The following is a 17,807-nucleotide window of genomic DNA, read 5'->3' on the forward strand; positions in this document are numbered from 1 at the left end:
GGGATAAATGAAACAATGATCATGTACATCTGGGCTGTCCACATGAGATATTTGTGTTAACGTTTCCATAGTAACATCACAAAGCCAGACTCAATTCTCCTCTAAACAACTCTCCTCTCACACAATGCTAAGTATGCCTGTGACCACAACAATAGGTCGTGCACTTTCAGAGAGTCTCCAGTTCTTTTGTGGTGGACAATTGGCCTCATTCAGCAACATTCTCTTCTATTTTCTCTTAATTTTCTGTTAAGAGAAAAAATAAAAGTCAACTCCAGATGCGCCAAACGTTCTTAACCATCCAAATCTGCTCTTACCCAGGTGTGCTGGATGATGAATCCCACTTGCTCATAAATTGGAGGCGAGTGGCTGATTGTTTGTTATGAGCATAGGTAAACGCTCTCTACAATACTTTGGCACATGCCCAAGAATTGGAGAGATTCCACCAAAAAAAGGCTGTAAGAAAAGGAAGAACTTCATCAGTAGTGAAATCAACATACTGTTAAATAAACTTAAACAAAGTAAACGTGATTTTCCAGTGTCAGTACTGGTGTTACTGGAAAAACAAAAACCAACCCAGCAATGGCAAAACATTTGTGATGCTGTGTCAGCAGAGGGACACACAGTAACTGAAATTAAACAAAAATGGTTTGACATGAAAATGGAAGCAAAAACAACACATTGCCTAAGCCATGCGCTCCATGATGACTACTGGAGAGGACAGGAGGACGTGACAGTCTCGCAAGTAGACCTAAGAATTCAAGAAATAATTGAAGAGGTGGCACTGACAGGTGTCTCGTCAGACGCTCCATTTGACAATGATGCTGCTCCAGGTACGTCAGTTTCTGAAGCAACTGACACAGACAGTGATCTACGGCCAGACGTCTTTAATTTATTAAGCACTCTGAGCTACATTTTGTGTAAGAAAGGTGCTAAAGTATATAAATAAAATCATTATTATTATTTTTATCTGTTATTACACATGTGATATGGCATTATCAATATACAGTATATTGTGATGTATTAGCTAAATTTTCTGGAAATTCAATTGTAAAACTATTTATAGCTTAAATAACCAGGTGGGAATGTCTTTTATGGCTAATTAACTGAATTAAATACCTGAAAACCTACAGCACTACATCACATTAATGAAATAATCCTGCAAAGTCAATATTTCCATATAGCATCCCTGCTTATTGATATGTAGTATTGGCCACAAACAATATGGCAAAATCTCTACTGGTAGACAAATCGTGTGTGTGTGTGTGTGTGTGTGTGTGCGCACACGCGTGCACTTGTCACTATCATGTCATCAATGTCCTGTCTCATATATAACACAGGACGTTGCCAAATAGCATTTACTGCTATTTGACCTCTCATTTGATCTTGCTATTTGACATGATTTATGACTCACACAGGTCCACATCCTGGCAACTCGCTCCAGTATGAGAGCAAAAGACAGCAGGAAAAGAGGTATCATTAGACCTTGTCCCATAGGTACTATAAAAATTGTATTTAATCACTGTATATTGAATTGGAAAAATGTATTAAAGATCAAATTCAGTGGCAGCATTATAACAATTTAAGGAAGCACACCATCAAAAATGTAACATTATTCAGAAAATAACAGTGTTCATTACATGCAATACGACTGCCCTCCAAATTGCCTTATCTTATAAATCATTATATACCATAATAATTTTTCTTAAATTTGATCAGCCAGACAAACATCATCTATAGTTTTAGGTATTTATTTCAAAGTGTTCAATTACTGAGGGAACAAAAATGACACATATCAGCTAGATGGTAGCACTAAAAAAGCTAAAAGTTTTGTCCATTAACATTTGAACCCTAATTTGCTACTGGCACAACATTAATTATTAAACTCAGCAAATTGCTATATAATAATGAACATTGCACATGAGAACTAGGGATGGCTATCGAGAACTGGTACTAAATTGGTATCTGTTCCTGACTGGTCAGTGCCAAAATATTGATAGGTTCCTAGACAAACAGTACTGTTATTGGTATTTATGTAATGTTAATTAATTCTAACATGGCTGGCATAGCTGGCAGTAATGCACCTTCACACTAGTCGCCACCCGCCATAAAATGGAAAAAAGAAGAGGATGGTGGCCAAGTAGACAACCGCTGACCAGGGGGAGTCTGAGACGGAGGCTGGAGCAGGAGAGCTGCCCAGAGGAGGAGAGATCTTGCCCAGGCTTGTCAGGGTCTGAGATGTGATCTTCTGCCTTCTGCTTAGAATTGGTGAATTTACAGCTCACAGTAACTTAATACAATATAGTCTCTGGTTTTTGTTTCACTGAGGCTTTTTTGTTTCTATTGTCGGCAAAAATGTTGCTGACACAAGATGTCACCCGTTAATGACGTAGCATAGTTAGCACGTAATAGCTCGGAGGGCTAACTAGTCTTGTTTACTATATTATGTGAACGTCGCATTTTTTCCCCATTGATCAACTGATTGGTTGAAGAGTAGGTAGCCCTAATCGTTAATAAGTCTGTAGTTACTCACTTAGGACACAGTTAGCATTAGGTTTAAGCACTTCTAATTTAAAGGTGCAGTGTGTAGTATTCAATGGCATCTAGTGGAACGGACTTGGCAGAAATGGAATATAGTATTTGTAAGTATGTTTTGATTAATGTGTAATCACCTGAAAATAAGAATTGTGTTTGTGTTACCTTAGAATGAGCCCTTTATATCTACATAGAGAGCAGGTCCTCTTCCACAGAGCCTGCCATGTTGCACCGCCATCTTTCTACAGTAGCCCAGAATGGACAAACCAAACACTGGCTCTAGAGAGGGCTTTTTGCATTTTTCTTGAGTTTCACTGCTACCGTATGTTCTCCTACACGCTTGGAAGGCGAAAGGGTATTCAGTTGGCTGTATTCTGCAACCTCACTGCTAGGTGCCACTAAATCTTACATACTGCAACCTTTAACTGTTATGTTCTTGAATGAATAACTGTTGAATCTTTTCACATCTTTTCATGTCATATCTTTATTATTTGCAACAAATTACAGAGATAAGTATCAATAAGAGTATCAATAAGTCACCTACCAAGGACTATTTGGCAAATCGGTTACTCCCATCTTCGTGCCAGATAGAAAAGTCAAATATAATCTCCGAGCTTAGTGAAGTCCATTACATTGAGTTCACTTGTGACAGCTGGACTAGCATTGCTCAAGACCACTACCTTACTGTCACAGCACACTATTTAGTGGAGGGCAAAATGAGGCAAAAAGTACTGTCTACACAACCCAGACAGGACTTGTCGTGGCAGAGGAAATCAGTGACGTCCTGACAGAGTTTGGGATTTTTGACAAAGTGGTGGCCGCCACAGTTGATAATGCAGCCAATATGGACTTAGCCATAAAAAAGCTGCAATGTGTGAAGCTAGGCTGCTTTGCTCATACACTCAATCTAGCTGCACAAAGTCTCTTCTCATTGACCGCAGTGGCTCAGTGGACGGCGAAGATCCGTGGCATCATCGTATGGATAAAGTGGTCGTTCATGGCCAATATCGTTCTGCGGGAGAAGCAGGATCTCCTAAGTAAGAATCACTGAGTTCCCTTCATTTGACCCTGGTGCATGGTGTCTAATTAAAGTAATGCCTCTTTTATTAGTAGTGCACTGCACTATGCACATTTTGCAGGTATTCACATTTGTAAAACAACACAATATAATATAAATCTCATGTCTTACCATGTAACTACCATATAAAAATTGCATGTCATATCATTATAATCACATTTCTCCATGTAATTGTGATTTTCTTGTTTGTGTTATAGCTGCCTCAACACTCACTCATTCTTTGACGTGAGAACTTGATGGAATTCTCTCTACATAATGCTGAAGAGATTCCTAGAACAATACCCTGCAATTCAATCAGCCAGCTTGGCTCAACGGCTGAGAAAGCATCTGGAGAGGGATGGGAAGAGATAGATAGATAGGTACTTTGTTGATCCTGAGGGAAATTTAAGATCCAGTAGCTTATACAACACACACAAGAATATAAGAATAAAGACAAGAGTATAAGAATAAAAAAACAGAGCAGTAAAGTGATAGTCTAGCCACCAGAACAATTACAGAGAACTATCACTATAATAGAATATGTACTAATGGAGGTAATGCAAATGTTAGGTGATTAACAGTACAGGTGTTGCAAATGTAAGGTGATCAAAAAGTAAAAATAGTGCAAGAATAATGATGACTGTGGATAATCTAAAATTCAAATTGAAGATAAATATATAAACAAATGCAAATTGTGCATAAGCTAAGAGAGAACAGTGAATTGTTATAATATTATGTAGGGAATTTAAAGATGAACAGGTAAACTCCCTTTTCAAATAGCAAAAAAAGGCAACATTATTAGTCAATATTTTGAACTCAGAAAACGCATTTCTCTCACACAAACTTGCTTGGCTGACTGAGGAAGATTTCAGGAAGGCAGAGGACTTCATCTATCTGATGAGAGTTTTGTACAAGTCCACGCTCTGCATTTCTACTGAAAAGAACCCCACATGCGGTCAGATCCTGCCAATTCTCCTAAAGCTTGAGATGCATTCTGCTGTCAAAGAGGGAGACACAGTATTTGTATCCAACCTTAATAAGCAAGTGTGGGCAAATCTGTCCAAGCAGTACCAGGTAAATGATTGAGGCTATAATGAAATGAATGAGGAATACATCAAGAACTTCCTTGAAGTGGCCACTGCATTAGACCCATGCTTCAAACAAAAGATGGACAACTGCGCTACTGTCTGGGACCGGATCAAGGGGAAGTTACTGGCTGGAAAGCTGACTGACTCTGAGCAGGTGAAATGTCATTCATTCACAAATATATACTGTCTCCCCTTCAGCCATTAAAATGTTTGATCTAAATTCCAATTATGTTCTCTGTAGTCAACAGAGCATAATCATGAAGAAGATGGTGATGTCACAATGCGGTCTGAGAAAAGACGTAAGAATGAGGAAGGTGTGGCGAGTGAGGAAGAGGAGAATATAAGTATATGGTAGCTGGAATTACGTTTGATATGTTCTTAATCTTAATCATACCTTTAATGGATGTTTTCAATTTTTTATTGATAAGCCTGTTCTTTATTTATTTAGCAACCACCTCCCTGCAAAAGTCCTTAAATGTCTCCACTGGAGGAGCTTTTTGCTGATGAGGATGCACAAAAGATGACGTCACAGCAGAGGTCCATGTTCATGCAAGACCAGGCAGAGGTATTGTATCAATTATTACATCTGATGACCCTGCTGCCTGGTGATGGAACCTGTGAATGATGATCCTTTACTGTCAGACATGGCCTTTGTGTGTCCAGGCCTCCTCCACACCCAATGAACGGGTTTTCTTCACTGCGGGAGACACAATCTGTGCCGAGCGCTGGTGCATACTGCCTTGAGAAGGCAGATATGCTTATTTTTCTGAACAAGAACTGTTTTTAATTTTGGAAGTTTTTACACCTGCTTGTCCATACCAGGGTTTGAGTTTTTTTATATTTGTTATTTGGTTTAGTTGCAATTTGTTATTTTGGTTTGATTGTAAGTAAAGTGCACCACACATAACGTTGTGCTACTTCTCTCTCATCAACACCCACATGGGCTGCAGCTCCCTAAACTGTAAAGTAATTGGTTTTTAGACTGTTGCCAACTTGCCATGTTGTCATTTGTCTGTTTTCAGTGTTACAGTTACACTACAGTGAATGAAAAAAGAAAGAAAATATTATTATTGAATCATATGTCTTTTAAGAACACCAAACTGTAAATACAGTAAACTGTATGAAATTAATTTACAGGTTCCATAAACTGTATGAAGTCAATTGTGAATATGACAATTACTTGTGTAAAGTTTTTTGAAAATAAAAGTTTTTTCTGTGAAATAAGCATGTAACCCGTTTGACCCCGCCCCTCAAAGAATCGGTATTGAGAATCGTTAAGAACCGGAATCGATAGGCAGAATTGGAATCAGAATTATTAAATCCAAACGATACCCAACCCTTCTTCAGAGTCTGCATTATGTATAAGTTACTGCACAATACGTATGACAAGCCAACAAGCCCTAACCTATTTAATGGCTCCGCCAAAGGTAGCTGAGAAATGCAACCCTCTTTTATGTAAGTTTGGAGGAATTTCATTTAATTCATCAAACTGTACCCAAATAGTATATATGTTTTTAATCACAGACTGTTGCTGAACATGTATGAAAGTAAGGATATTCTATGGACATTTTTGTCCAGGGCACTTTTCCAGCTCAGTAAAGCAAATTTGTAGAATTGAGCGCTATGGCCAAAAAGTAATGTATTTATATTTCAAGCGTTGACTGAATGGCTTTAAAAAGACTTTTTCAAATCCAACTATAATTCAGACAAACCAGACTTTGAAAAAATCCATTGTTCAAGCACAGAACAATAAATCCTTCTCTAACATTATCTGTCACTACCTCACACACACACAAACAGCAGAAAGGCACAACGACACATGTTTGTTGGAAAATAAGTCTACAGTCTACATGGCCTTGCCAGCGTGCCAAGGCTGTAGACGGACACAGAATTCCTTTAGGATAAATGCTAATGTCAGCACATCTAAGTTAGCGTATTAGCATGGTAATGTTTGCTAATTAGCAATAAACATAAAGTACAGCTAGGGCTGATGACAATGCAATTAGTTTTGCAAGTATTTAGTACTAAAAAAAGATACTATTGGACAAATCAAAATTGTGACCTGATGGCGGTGCTGGATGAGAATTAGGGGATCACCAAAGTTATTACAATTCATCTTGTACCAAATTTCATAGCAATCCATTCAATAGTTATTTCACTAAAAAACAAAATATGTCAACCTCCTGTTGGCACTAGATATAAAGTCAGAGGATCACTAAAGGCAGCAGGCTTCACCCTCTGGGAACCATAAATGTCTGTACAAAAATTTATGGCAGTCCCTGTAACAGTAACTGTAGGGACTGCCATAACAGTGAAATATTTAAGTCTGGACCAAAGTGGTCGACCGACCAACTGAGCGACAGACTGACATTGCCATCCCTAGAGCCTGGCATAGTTGAAAAGGAGGATCATGATTCTTTTCTCGCTAAAGAAAAATGTATAAAATTTCTGAAGAAATAAACAAGACAACATGAGGTGCACTTGTCACTGTGTACAATATGTGAAATGGCAAACTCCAGTTTAACAGTACAGTAGGACAGTTTATTGTAATGCTGGTGCCAGTCATATGTGAACTTAAGGTTTTGGAGAAATTTGATTCAACAAACTGAGAGAAAACATAACATTTGCCTGTATGGTTTGGCTTGGCCTTGAAATGTCAAAATTGTGCATTTTGTGTAAGTAAGAAATAGGTGTATAGAGAGTTAGTAAATAACTAAAATAAAGACAATGGCTTTTTTAGGACAAAGTGCACCACAGCTAGAGATCTGGAGACGTGTAGATGATTGTGATATCTAGATTTGCATCACTTAAAGCAACGAGTAATCTCCTAAAAATATGCTGGCTGATCTAGGAAGAGTTTAAAAGCTATACCCCATTATCGTTCTTAATACCTCTTGACTTTTCAATTCCACTGCAATGATCTAACAATCCCATCTTCCATTGTGTGTAGCAATGCACACAGTTTTCCACGTGACATCACAGGGCACTGAGATAAGAATGCAGAGCAGCTCTTTGTCTCTTATCTGTCACACCAACACCAACATCCTCTCATTTTTCAGTCATCCACTCCTTATGCTTTCCCCTGCCTCTGATGAAGTGAGCTACGCATTATATAATGTGTTTACACGTGGCGAGACAGTGGCAAAACCATGCAGAGTATGAATACATACACACACCACCTCACCATCACGTGGAGTAAACATACGTCTCAACATGCCAAATCATATAATTCAAAGGGACATGTAATCTGATCTAATTAAAGACTTAAAGATTACATAAACCATTGCATTGGCAGCGCAGCTAATTGCATTCACAGAATTTCTTTGCGGTTTGTGATGATAACGGGCTTCATTTGCATATTTCCCACTAAAATATAAGTGTGTGAACTGTGATTGTGTGGAGACAAAAAACAAATCAAAATGCATGAACATAAAATAATACTAATGACGATGATTAAAAGGCATAGTTGCAAAATAACAATACAAATACAACCCACATTGAAACTAGTCTACACTTTGTAATTGAAACTAAGGCTGTTTAAACATTTAACAGATAACAGAAACTCCATAGGAGATGGCAGAGAAATCAAATGACATTTGTTGTCATCTTGTGACTTAGAGCTCCATTTTGGTAAATCAAGCTGCAGGATAATAAGCAGTCAACCACACTGTACATTGTGCTGAGGTCATGCAGGTGGACTTTTGGTATTTTTGTTGGCAGAGGCACGTGGCACACCAGTAGCTCACTTGGATATGGGTAGGAACAAGAAAGAATATATTATCATACATTATATGGGGGGGGGGTGTTACTGTCGGTGACAATCATGGCCAATCACATTCGCTACTGTCATCTCCTTTAAGCATTGTTGTCCACAATAATCCAGTGCTTTTGTAGACACCAGGAAAGGATTCATGGGAATGGACAGTCCAAAGGCAGTTAGTGAAAAGAGAATTTTTCATTGTCTTAGAATTTTTAATGATAATTTCGATTTGTTTTTTATTTTTACAATTTTTACAATGAGCTGGTCACACAAATTTGGCTATAATTTAGCTAGTATAGCATAATTGTGGTTTGACAATGTGCCTTATTCCATATGGAGATTGCAGATGGATCCCAGACCTGCTGTTAACCTGCTGAAAGACAAATGCCTACATAGAGAATGGCAGCTGTTTTAAAAAATGTAACCTGTGCTTTGTGTTGCACCTTGCACAGTGCTTTGCACTCCATGTCAGTATGAAAACAGAGCCATACATCTTTGACAGCTTCTGTGATACCATAATTTTATTCTCCCTATCTCTCTCTGCACCTAGCACTTGCTACTCACTAAAGGCATCCACGTGTTATAGTAGGATATTGAAGGCTGAAATATATGTATGGCCACGTGCACACACAAGCGTATGAATACAGGCCTCTTTTTACATTTCCCTCCATTTCAAGCTCTTCTCCGCTGGAGGGTACAGTGCAGTTGGTATGACGTTACTGTTGGAGGACCTAGTGTGATATTTCTGCACAAAACCTCAGCATAGTTCAAAGCAGACCTGCACTCTTTTTTGTTTGTTTGTTTGTGTGTGTGTGTGTGGGTGCATGTGTGTATGCACAACCTCATGAGCCAGAGTGCTGATGAGTAACACATCTCAGCAATACTGTTACCTTTCCCAGACACAAAATACTATGTTATTTACAATTTATTAACAATTCCTCAACCCTATTTCTCAAAGTATGTTGCTTGTCAGTGTCTTGCAAATCTACCCATGTTTCAAAAACGAGTCATGAGAGCATTTACTGCCATCTCTACAGTTAGGGTCTGGTTTTATTTTGGCAAATAAAGGTTAGGTGGTAATGGTTAAAATAAACTGTTACTACAAGATAAATGATTATCTTTCAGTGCAGGTCAGTGATTCTCCAACAGTTACTCCTGTACATATCTGTCACTCTCCAATTCCCACTCCCTCCTCTGACTTTTCACTGTCACTAATCACACGGTACAGTAATCATAGAAGCTTTCAGTGACCTTTGCGCTGTAAAGGTTAGCAAGCAGTCTTTACACATCAGATGAAGGCAAAGGTCAGACAGCCTGCTCTAGCCTAGGTGATGGCACATATACATTATTGGAGAAAATATAATTCTTCCACTGACTGTTGACTTTGTTGATCGTTGTTCAGTTCATTATTGTCCACAAATGGTCTAAAAAGCTTTTGATCTATAATTCTAAGGGACTAACAGAAAAACGTGACTTTATTGTTTAACAACTGACTGATTTTTAGGTATTAAAACTGTTGTAGTTTAACTGAAAATCTCTCCCGTCATATTATCTACATTTTGCATTGTATTTAGCAGTAGGTAGACTAAACATATACCAGTGGCATTTCCTAGAATATTCTCAGTGATGCTATTAATAGTCAGCTGACCTTTCATTCCTCAACTACCTCGCCATCTCTATCAGAGATGACAACAAGGGGGATAAGGAGGAAACAGAGGACTGTGAGGATGAAGACGATAAAATAGAGGTCAACCGATACACAGCCTCCACCAGTCACACAGGACAGACATCATCGCTTTGCATTGATGCTCCATACACAAACTCAAGGTAAAGTCATTGTGCACCTGAGATCATTTATATTTAAGTGAAAGTTAACTTTATATAAAACAGCTTTATTTGTAAATTATGAGCATGATAAGGTTGTAGGTCAAAGTGTGGCATTATTAACGCATTAGATTGAAGATAACTGCCGCTCTGCTGAAAGCACGCTGTCTCTGTCTTAATAGCAAGCATGATTGTTAGAATTTGGCTAGCCGTATGTGCAAGCCTAGCACAACTATGGGCCAATGGCCATATCTGATCATTTGAGGGCCACTTTTGTGGAAAATATCTGTGTGCATGTGATTAACTATAATAATAATAATAATATAATAATAATCTAAACAACTGTTAAAGACCTCTTGCTATGGTACTCTTACTTCCTTGATTTTATGAGACCAGGAGAGGGGGGGAACCACTGGCACTCAGTGCGCTCCTTCAATGCAATATTCTAGCGATAGGGTTAGAAACTGTAGGGTCCTGGAGTAAACGTTGGAACAGCTGACTTTACAGTAAGGCTGACAATTGGCATTCGTGTCATATCTGACACTTTTTCAGTTTATTTCTCCCCACAAAAGTTATCTCTTGAATATATAACGCAACACTATCAGCTCCTTGTCCACAATAGAAGACAGGGAGGAAAAGAAACCATGCAACTGTTCCTTTACTTACCAATTTGGCATTCTCTCTTCCAGATAATCCAGCCACGTAACTATCCATTCGTGAAATGAAATTGCACACTTTAGGATCCTCCTTACCCTGGGAATATGCACAATCATTAATGATTTGTAAGAGTGGCATTTAACAATGTAATGGGAAGCCAGCGCATCGCCCATTGTAAACAGAACATATTCATATTTCAGGATATTCCTTACTAATGATTAAATTTGGAGTGACAAAAAAATTGGTTTATTAAAATGCATATGCAAAGTAGCCGACTAGGCTACTGTGGAAGTAAAGAGGGAGAACAGGATAAAAGCCACCAGATACTTTCTATATGCTTGCTTCTTTTTCTTTTTTCTTTTTTTTACAGCTAGGAATTTACAAGCAATAAGACACAAAGTGATAAAAGGCTGTCATAATGACAGAGGCCAACTGCCGATCATCATAAGGGCATTGGGTGGTTTCCCCTCTGAATGATACAGTAGGTGGTTTCATTATGCAGCAGGAAGGAAATGAGTGGTCATACAACCAAACCAGAAAGACCAGTGTTAATGGAACCCAGAGGAAGGATGGCAACTAATTAAAAGAAGGAGGAACCAAAAGACCACTAAAACACCAGGGTTGCCAGCTTGCGGATTCGGCCAATTAGCAAATAAGCGTGGCTAAAAAAATGATCAATAGATTAACTGATAATGATAGTAATCAGTTGCACCTCTAATCCCATAATCTTATTAAATAATATACTTGCAGTATGTCATTAAACAATAACATACTTTGCTATACTTAATGCTGATTCAAAACAAACTGCCGTCTTCATAGTACTTTTCCTTTATTCCAGGGGTAAATTGCAGTATTGAGCCTTTACTTCTATTATCATGCACCCTACACAGATACATGGAGAAATGAGTGCAGTATGTTTTATGGATAGCTCAATATTGCTGCTTCATCGCTTTTCTGTCCCACTACCAGAGCAGCACTTTTGCTTGCTCACCTTTGGAGGCACTAAAAACTGCCATTACTCTAGTCTACAAGTAGAAGGCTGCAAATCCTATTACGAGTAGGCCTAATTCAATCAAGACCAAATGAGTCACAATGCAGGACTGTACATGTCTAGCTGCGATAAAAGTGTGTGTGCTCATATCCATGGCAACAGGTGTGTTGATAATGAGATAATGTAAATAGAGCATGGTGAGCGCAAATACACTTTAGCACATGCTACACTTGATCTGGGTAGCATCTGATTATGGCACTGGCCACCTTCTGTAGTAGCTGAGCAACTGAGAGCAAAATGCTCATTATATATGCAAGCCTGCTCACACAGTCAGCAAAGCCAATGACACAGTGTGACAACGATGAATGCTTTTGATGACTATATAATGGTATTGTTCATCCAACTGGCCCTGTGAAGCTGTTCCGTCACACACACTGTAAGACTGTGTGATTAATTATGGACTGTAACGGTAGCTGTGTGTTTACAAAGTGACCTCCTCCTATTGCCCGCTCACGCTCCATTGGCCAAATTAGGTTTACTAATTGCTTACTGCTGGTCATTGAACAACATGTGGCTACTGATGAGAGGATTTGTCCTCAAAAGTAACACTGCAGTTGCCTTCTTACCTAGCAACAAGCAGAGGACTGTTGTCTATATTGGCTAACTTATCACAATTACTCAGCACTGTCAAATTTCTGGGAGGGCAAAAGTCTTGGCAGTGTCTTGAGCTGATAGAGGAGAACATGCAATATCTTTAGTTGAGTCTATTGATTTACTCAGTGTTGATATCACACCCAGAGACATTAAGAGTGAGGATCACAGATACAGTGTCTAATGCAGTGCACAGTATTATTTTTCAGTTTTATTTACACTCAATTGGCAGTTTATTAGGTACTAGGGGTGTAACGGTGCACCAAGTTCATGGTTCGGTACGATTTTGGTACAGCAGGGGAAAAAAAAGAAAATAACATTTTGGGCTTTCATTCTGAAAAATGTAAACATCCAGCAATGGCTCATCGGTTCCTAGCCAATTTGAAATTTGGCCCCTTGATCAGATTATGGATTATGTGTTCTGAAAGTAAACAGCTACTTCAAGAGATGTGCCAGGCATTTGAAAACCTTTAAAAACATCTGCCTAATTTTATTTGAAAGACATCAGATGTTTCAGGCATATCTGTTTATTGTTGAAATAAACATGATCTTGGTAACTGTGGTGGAGAAACCATACTAAAAATGCATATGTACGCTTAGTAAAAATGATAAAATACTATTTGAAAACATCAGAGTGACAGCAGTTTTTCCTTTTAGATGTACAGAAATAAGTGTAAATCCTCACTCACATTATATACTCCAAGTGGAGGTTCCTCTTATCTGTATATATATGCAGAGTTACTTGACTGAATGTCTTATTACTTTTGTCTTCTTTCATTCATAATCTTGAAAACTGTTTTCATTCTTTCTTGATTCCAGAAATGACTGACTTGGAGCAAACATTTCTACGCACCGCCATCACTGAGGTTTTGCCTGATCTTCCAGAGGTGACCAAAGATATTCTAGAAGACACCTTACGATCCCTTGGGGTAGAGACATATTATGATTCTAAGTTTATTGAGGAAGCCAATTTGATGTCAACATTGAGGCCAATTCAAGCCCGAAAAGTCCTTGCTGCTTGGAAGCTGAGATGTAAGTCAAGTATTGCAGTACATGATGCAACTAGTGCCCAAAGTAAACTGCATAAAAGATCGGAAACATAGAAACATTCACATCGAGTTCCTGATAACTCTTTTGCATGTATGTGTCTGTTTTTGCAGGCCAGACTCCTGAAACCAGCAGGTCATCTGTTGGTCCCTCGCCAGGACCTCCAGCATCCTTGAAGGCATAAGTTCCCAGAGGAACTAATGCAGTCATTGGAGAGAGTCCACGAATGAGAAGAGAGATGGTCTGGATTGTGGTTTGTGAGATAATGAGGAAAAGTTCTTGCATAAGTAAAAGGAACTCTACTGAAGTTGCCAAAAAAGATGGTGGCAACATATCCAAAATCTCTGCAAGACATAATAGAGGGAGACGTGACTGGGCCAGGGTATCACTCTCTAGTCAAGCAATTGCAAAATAGAATAGAGAATGTGAAGCAATCTACGACCCCAAAAATAGGAACACTTATGGGTGCATTAACTGGGATTTAAAATTCCTGCCCCTCGGAGAGACTCCAGAGAGCCAGCAGGAGAAGAAAAAACTGAAGATGATGTCTCAGCAAACTGATGCAAATCCAAAGGAGGTCAAACTTTTAATTAAGTTGACTTTCTACACACAGTGTAAACAAGTCAACCAGGGGAAAAATATAAAATATCTCCTAGAAGATTGGCCGTTTTGGTTCGATGAACTTGGCATGGCAGTCTGCTTCAAGGAACTCACTGGAAATGGGCTTAAGAAACTTTCACACAGCTCCTGAACTACATGAATACTGTTTGTGTGAACAAGAACAAATAGTTCCTACAGGCTGTAACAACGTTTATAGTGATGAGGGGAGAGCTGAGCGGTTGCTCTGAAGACGTCAAAGAGATGGTGCTGCTTCTGCTGTCATACTTTGATGAGAAGGAAGACGCGATGTTCTGTTATGTGGAGGACACATGCCTGGCAGGGGAAGTACAGATGGAGGGAGTGAAGTTCACTTGACTTCCATTACTGTGGTAAGCTAACTTTTTTTTTCTTTCTTGGTCTTTCTTTCATTCTCTCTTTTGTATATCTCTGTCATCTCATCCTTTTCTTTCTCTCTTTTCTGTCCATTTGGACGCAAATTCATGCTGCACAATGTTTTTTTTGTTAGTGTAAGCTCTTAAGGTCAGTCAAAATGGCCTTAAAAGGCTGTACATTTCTCTGCCCTAAACCTGCACATACACTGATTTCTGTATTGATGGTGAACAATTTAACTGACCTTGAAAATTTAAAAACATCAAATTGTTTTGTGAAATGTTTCAGGAACACATGTCACTTGTTTTCATTTTGTTTTAATTATGTTTTTCTGTTTTTTTCTTTTTAGGACAATCCTGCTATTCTTCAAGACCGTTCATGCTGAATGTGGATCAAAACATTGTGCACCATAACATCGCCTCCTTCGTTTCTGCCCTGTGCATGATGTTTGGGAGCTATTATCGCTTCAACATCCATTAGTCATCAGAGCTGGCATCAACCCTGGAGTTTCTACAGAGGTATGGCTTTATCCAACATTTTCATTTTACTGAACTGAAACAAATCTAAATAAGCTTCTGCAGCGACTTGAGAGTTAACAAACTTGTCATTATACCTTTTAATTATTATAAGTGGCTTTAAAATAATAGCTAGAAAAAATAGTGATGAGTGAGTTTTTGTTGCTAAACTGGAAATAGACAACCATTTTGCTTTAACTTGTTGTTATGAAGTAAATGTTGATTGCACAGTGTAATGGATATAGAATAATGACACCATCAGCCTTTAGACTGGTTCCCTATAAGCGTCACTTTCATTCTGCAATGCTGTCTGCCACAGAATACAATCTCCCGGAAAATGAAGCCTCAATTTACAGCATAAAGGAAGTGCGTCAACAAGAGTAAATCGCTTTTGTTTTTCCCGATAGCTATATCTCACAATAATTTGTTAGGTGGCCAACCTCTTTCTATTGTCTTGTTGCTATATGATAAATGTGGAATATCGAGTATACTGCCCTAATTAACTTGTCTTTTGATTTATAGAGGGCTTTCTTCCCGTTAGCTGCGGTAGCTTATGGGAAGAAAGCCTCACTCACTAAATTATAAACAACTTTTGAGTAAAATTTGCAGAAAATTTCAATTCAATGACAGTCAGTGAATTTGAATGGGATTCAATGTACAATAAGCGACAATAAGCATGTAAATCTTACGGAAGGAATTAGTTTAATAGCACCATGGTCATGCTAATTCAGCAAAAAAGGGCTGTTGGATTTACCCATTTAAAATGTAATTTTTTTGTAAATTACAAAAGTTACAGGTTGTTCTGTAAAGTTTTTAACATTTTTACTGTATTGTTTACAGAATTATTCTGGCAACCACAGTTTGCCTTTTTTCCTGTAAAAACAACAGGATTTTTGAAATTAAATGAAAATATTTTTCTAATATCAGTATACAGTATATCATATGAAAATGGATGTAAAATCCTATTCTATTCAATAAAGAACTGTCACTGTCACCCAGGCCTTGTGTAGCCCCAAAAAGAATGTAGCAATGATTTACAGTATTGCTGTTATAGTGTTGGATCAATGTTAACTGTCCAATCTGTCATAAACAAGTTGTTGATATCAACAGGAACCCTGTTTCTCTCCTTTTACTCCCTGCCACAATCTTCTTCCATTCCTCTCCTTGTGTCTCTCCTTATTCTTGTTCTCTCTCTGATCTGATTGTTTGTTATGAGAGGTGACTGTCTATCAGACTGAGCAATTCTATTTATTGAACTGTTCATTGAAACTACATTCACTTTCACTGTGCCGACAGACAAACCAACACAGTAAGTGACAAACACCTGCACACACACACACACACACACACACATATATATTTGTGTGCACAGACACACAATATTGACACAGGTAGCCGACACATGGATGCAGACTCAGCAAGCACACACACAGGTTTGGCGCAGAAATTGAGAACGAAATACCTGAATGCACACACACACACACACACACAAACACTTGTCATGCTCTCTCTCTGTTCTATTTGCTCTCAATAAACTAAATCTCAGCATATCTTGGTAATCTTGCCCCAGGCAGAGGGAGGAGTGTCCTAGGAGCCCACTGCAGAGAGCCTCATTGCCAACCCACTGCGCCAATCCTGATGACATCATCACTATGCACCATTCACCAGACCAGGACCGGTCCTACTGTGACTGCCTCTGCCGCTAATGGTTAATAAATGCCATTTAGACACACTACAGGCAATACATTTCCTAAACCCATAACGATACAACAGATTGTGGCAACATTCAGTATGCTCATGTGCCGTTAGTTTTACTGATGACTTTGGAGGGTTTAAGTTTGGAAAATTATGACTGGAGATAGGAGGCGATATAAAAGAAGAATTTGCCATTGGGGAAATGCAAATGGCGCTATATTGAACTACTACACAGATAACTCCTGCAGTTTACCACACAGGGTTATGTGGTTGCTTACTAATTTATACAAGAATAGAGTGTGAAGGAGGGAAAGGCCATAGATATAAACAGAGCACAAGATTCAGGTGAGAGAATCAACAATTAAATGTTCAATTACTACAGGAAGCTTAGGATTAGTCTTACAGTGTTTTTATTTTGGCCAGAATAACAGTAAATAAATCAGAAAGTTTCTGGCACGCTCTTGTGCACATTGTTATTGTGGACTGAGCCCTTGAGATTCAATTGTAGAATTTTTAAAGTTGAAACTGTTAAATACATAAATTGCTACTAGGATGACTCACTGTTGTGTTGTACTGTGCAATTTTAAATTTCCCTCCCAAAATGTGATTTTGGACTACTCACTGATGTACAGCAAATACTAGGTAAAGTTATTTCTGATATTGTGTAATTGTGGTTTAGAGAGATCATGCTAACATGTCTTGAGTTGATGTGTAACTGCATTTCAGACATTTTGCTCACTAACCACCATAAAATCCATTCACCTTAACAGTTATAATAGTTCTAAATTAATAAAAGCTGCATTCATCCAGATGCTTTTCTGCCCACACTACAGTATCTTTAACTACTTTCTGCTTTGTCATTGCCATCACATCACTGTCTCCATCCTCAACAATACAATCCTATCACCTTCCTCCTTCTTAATCTCCTAATGCTACCTTTGTCTCTTTCTCACTTTGTATTCCTTCTCATTTTTTTCACCACCTGCTTCCTTCACGCGCT

General features: G+C 38.5%; 1 protein-coding gene and 1 long non-coding RNA gene across 3 annotated transcripts in view; one reads left to right on the plus strand and one right to left on the minus strand.

Moving 5' to 3' along the window:
- Positions 1 to 17,807, minus strand: part of stxbp5l (syntaxin binding protein 5L) — a 159,788-nt gene that overhangs the window by 117,323 nt on the left and 24,658 nt on the right. The window lies entirely within an intron of this gene.
- LOC121906777 lies at positions 2,183 to 4,409 on the plus strand. Its single transcript, XR_006098733.1, has 3 exons — positions 2,183 to 2,265; positions 3,474 to 3,569; positions 3,808 to 4,409. It is a non-coding gene; the product is annotated as an uncharacterized LOC121906777 (long non-coding RNA).

This window comes from Thunnus maccoyii, chromosome 11, assembly GCF_910596095.1.
Source record: "Thunnus maccoyii chromosome 11, fThuMac1.1, whole genome shotgun sequence".
Classification (NCBI taxonomy): Eukaryota; Metazoa; Chordata; class Actinopteri; order Scombriformes; family Scombridae; genus Thunnus; species Thunnus maccoyii.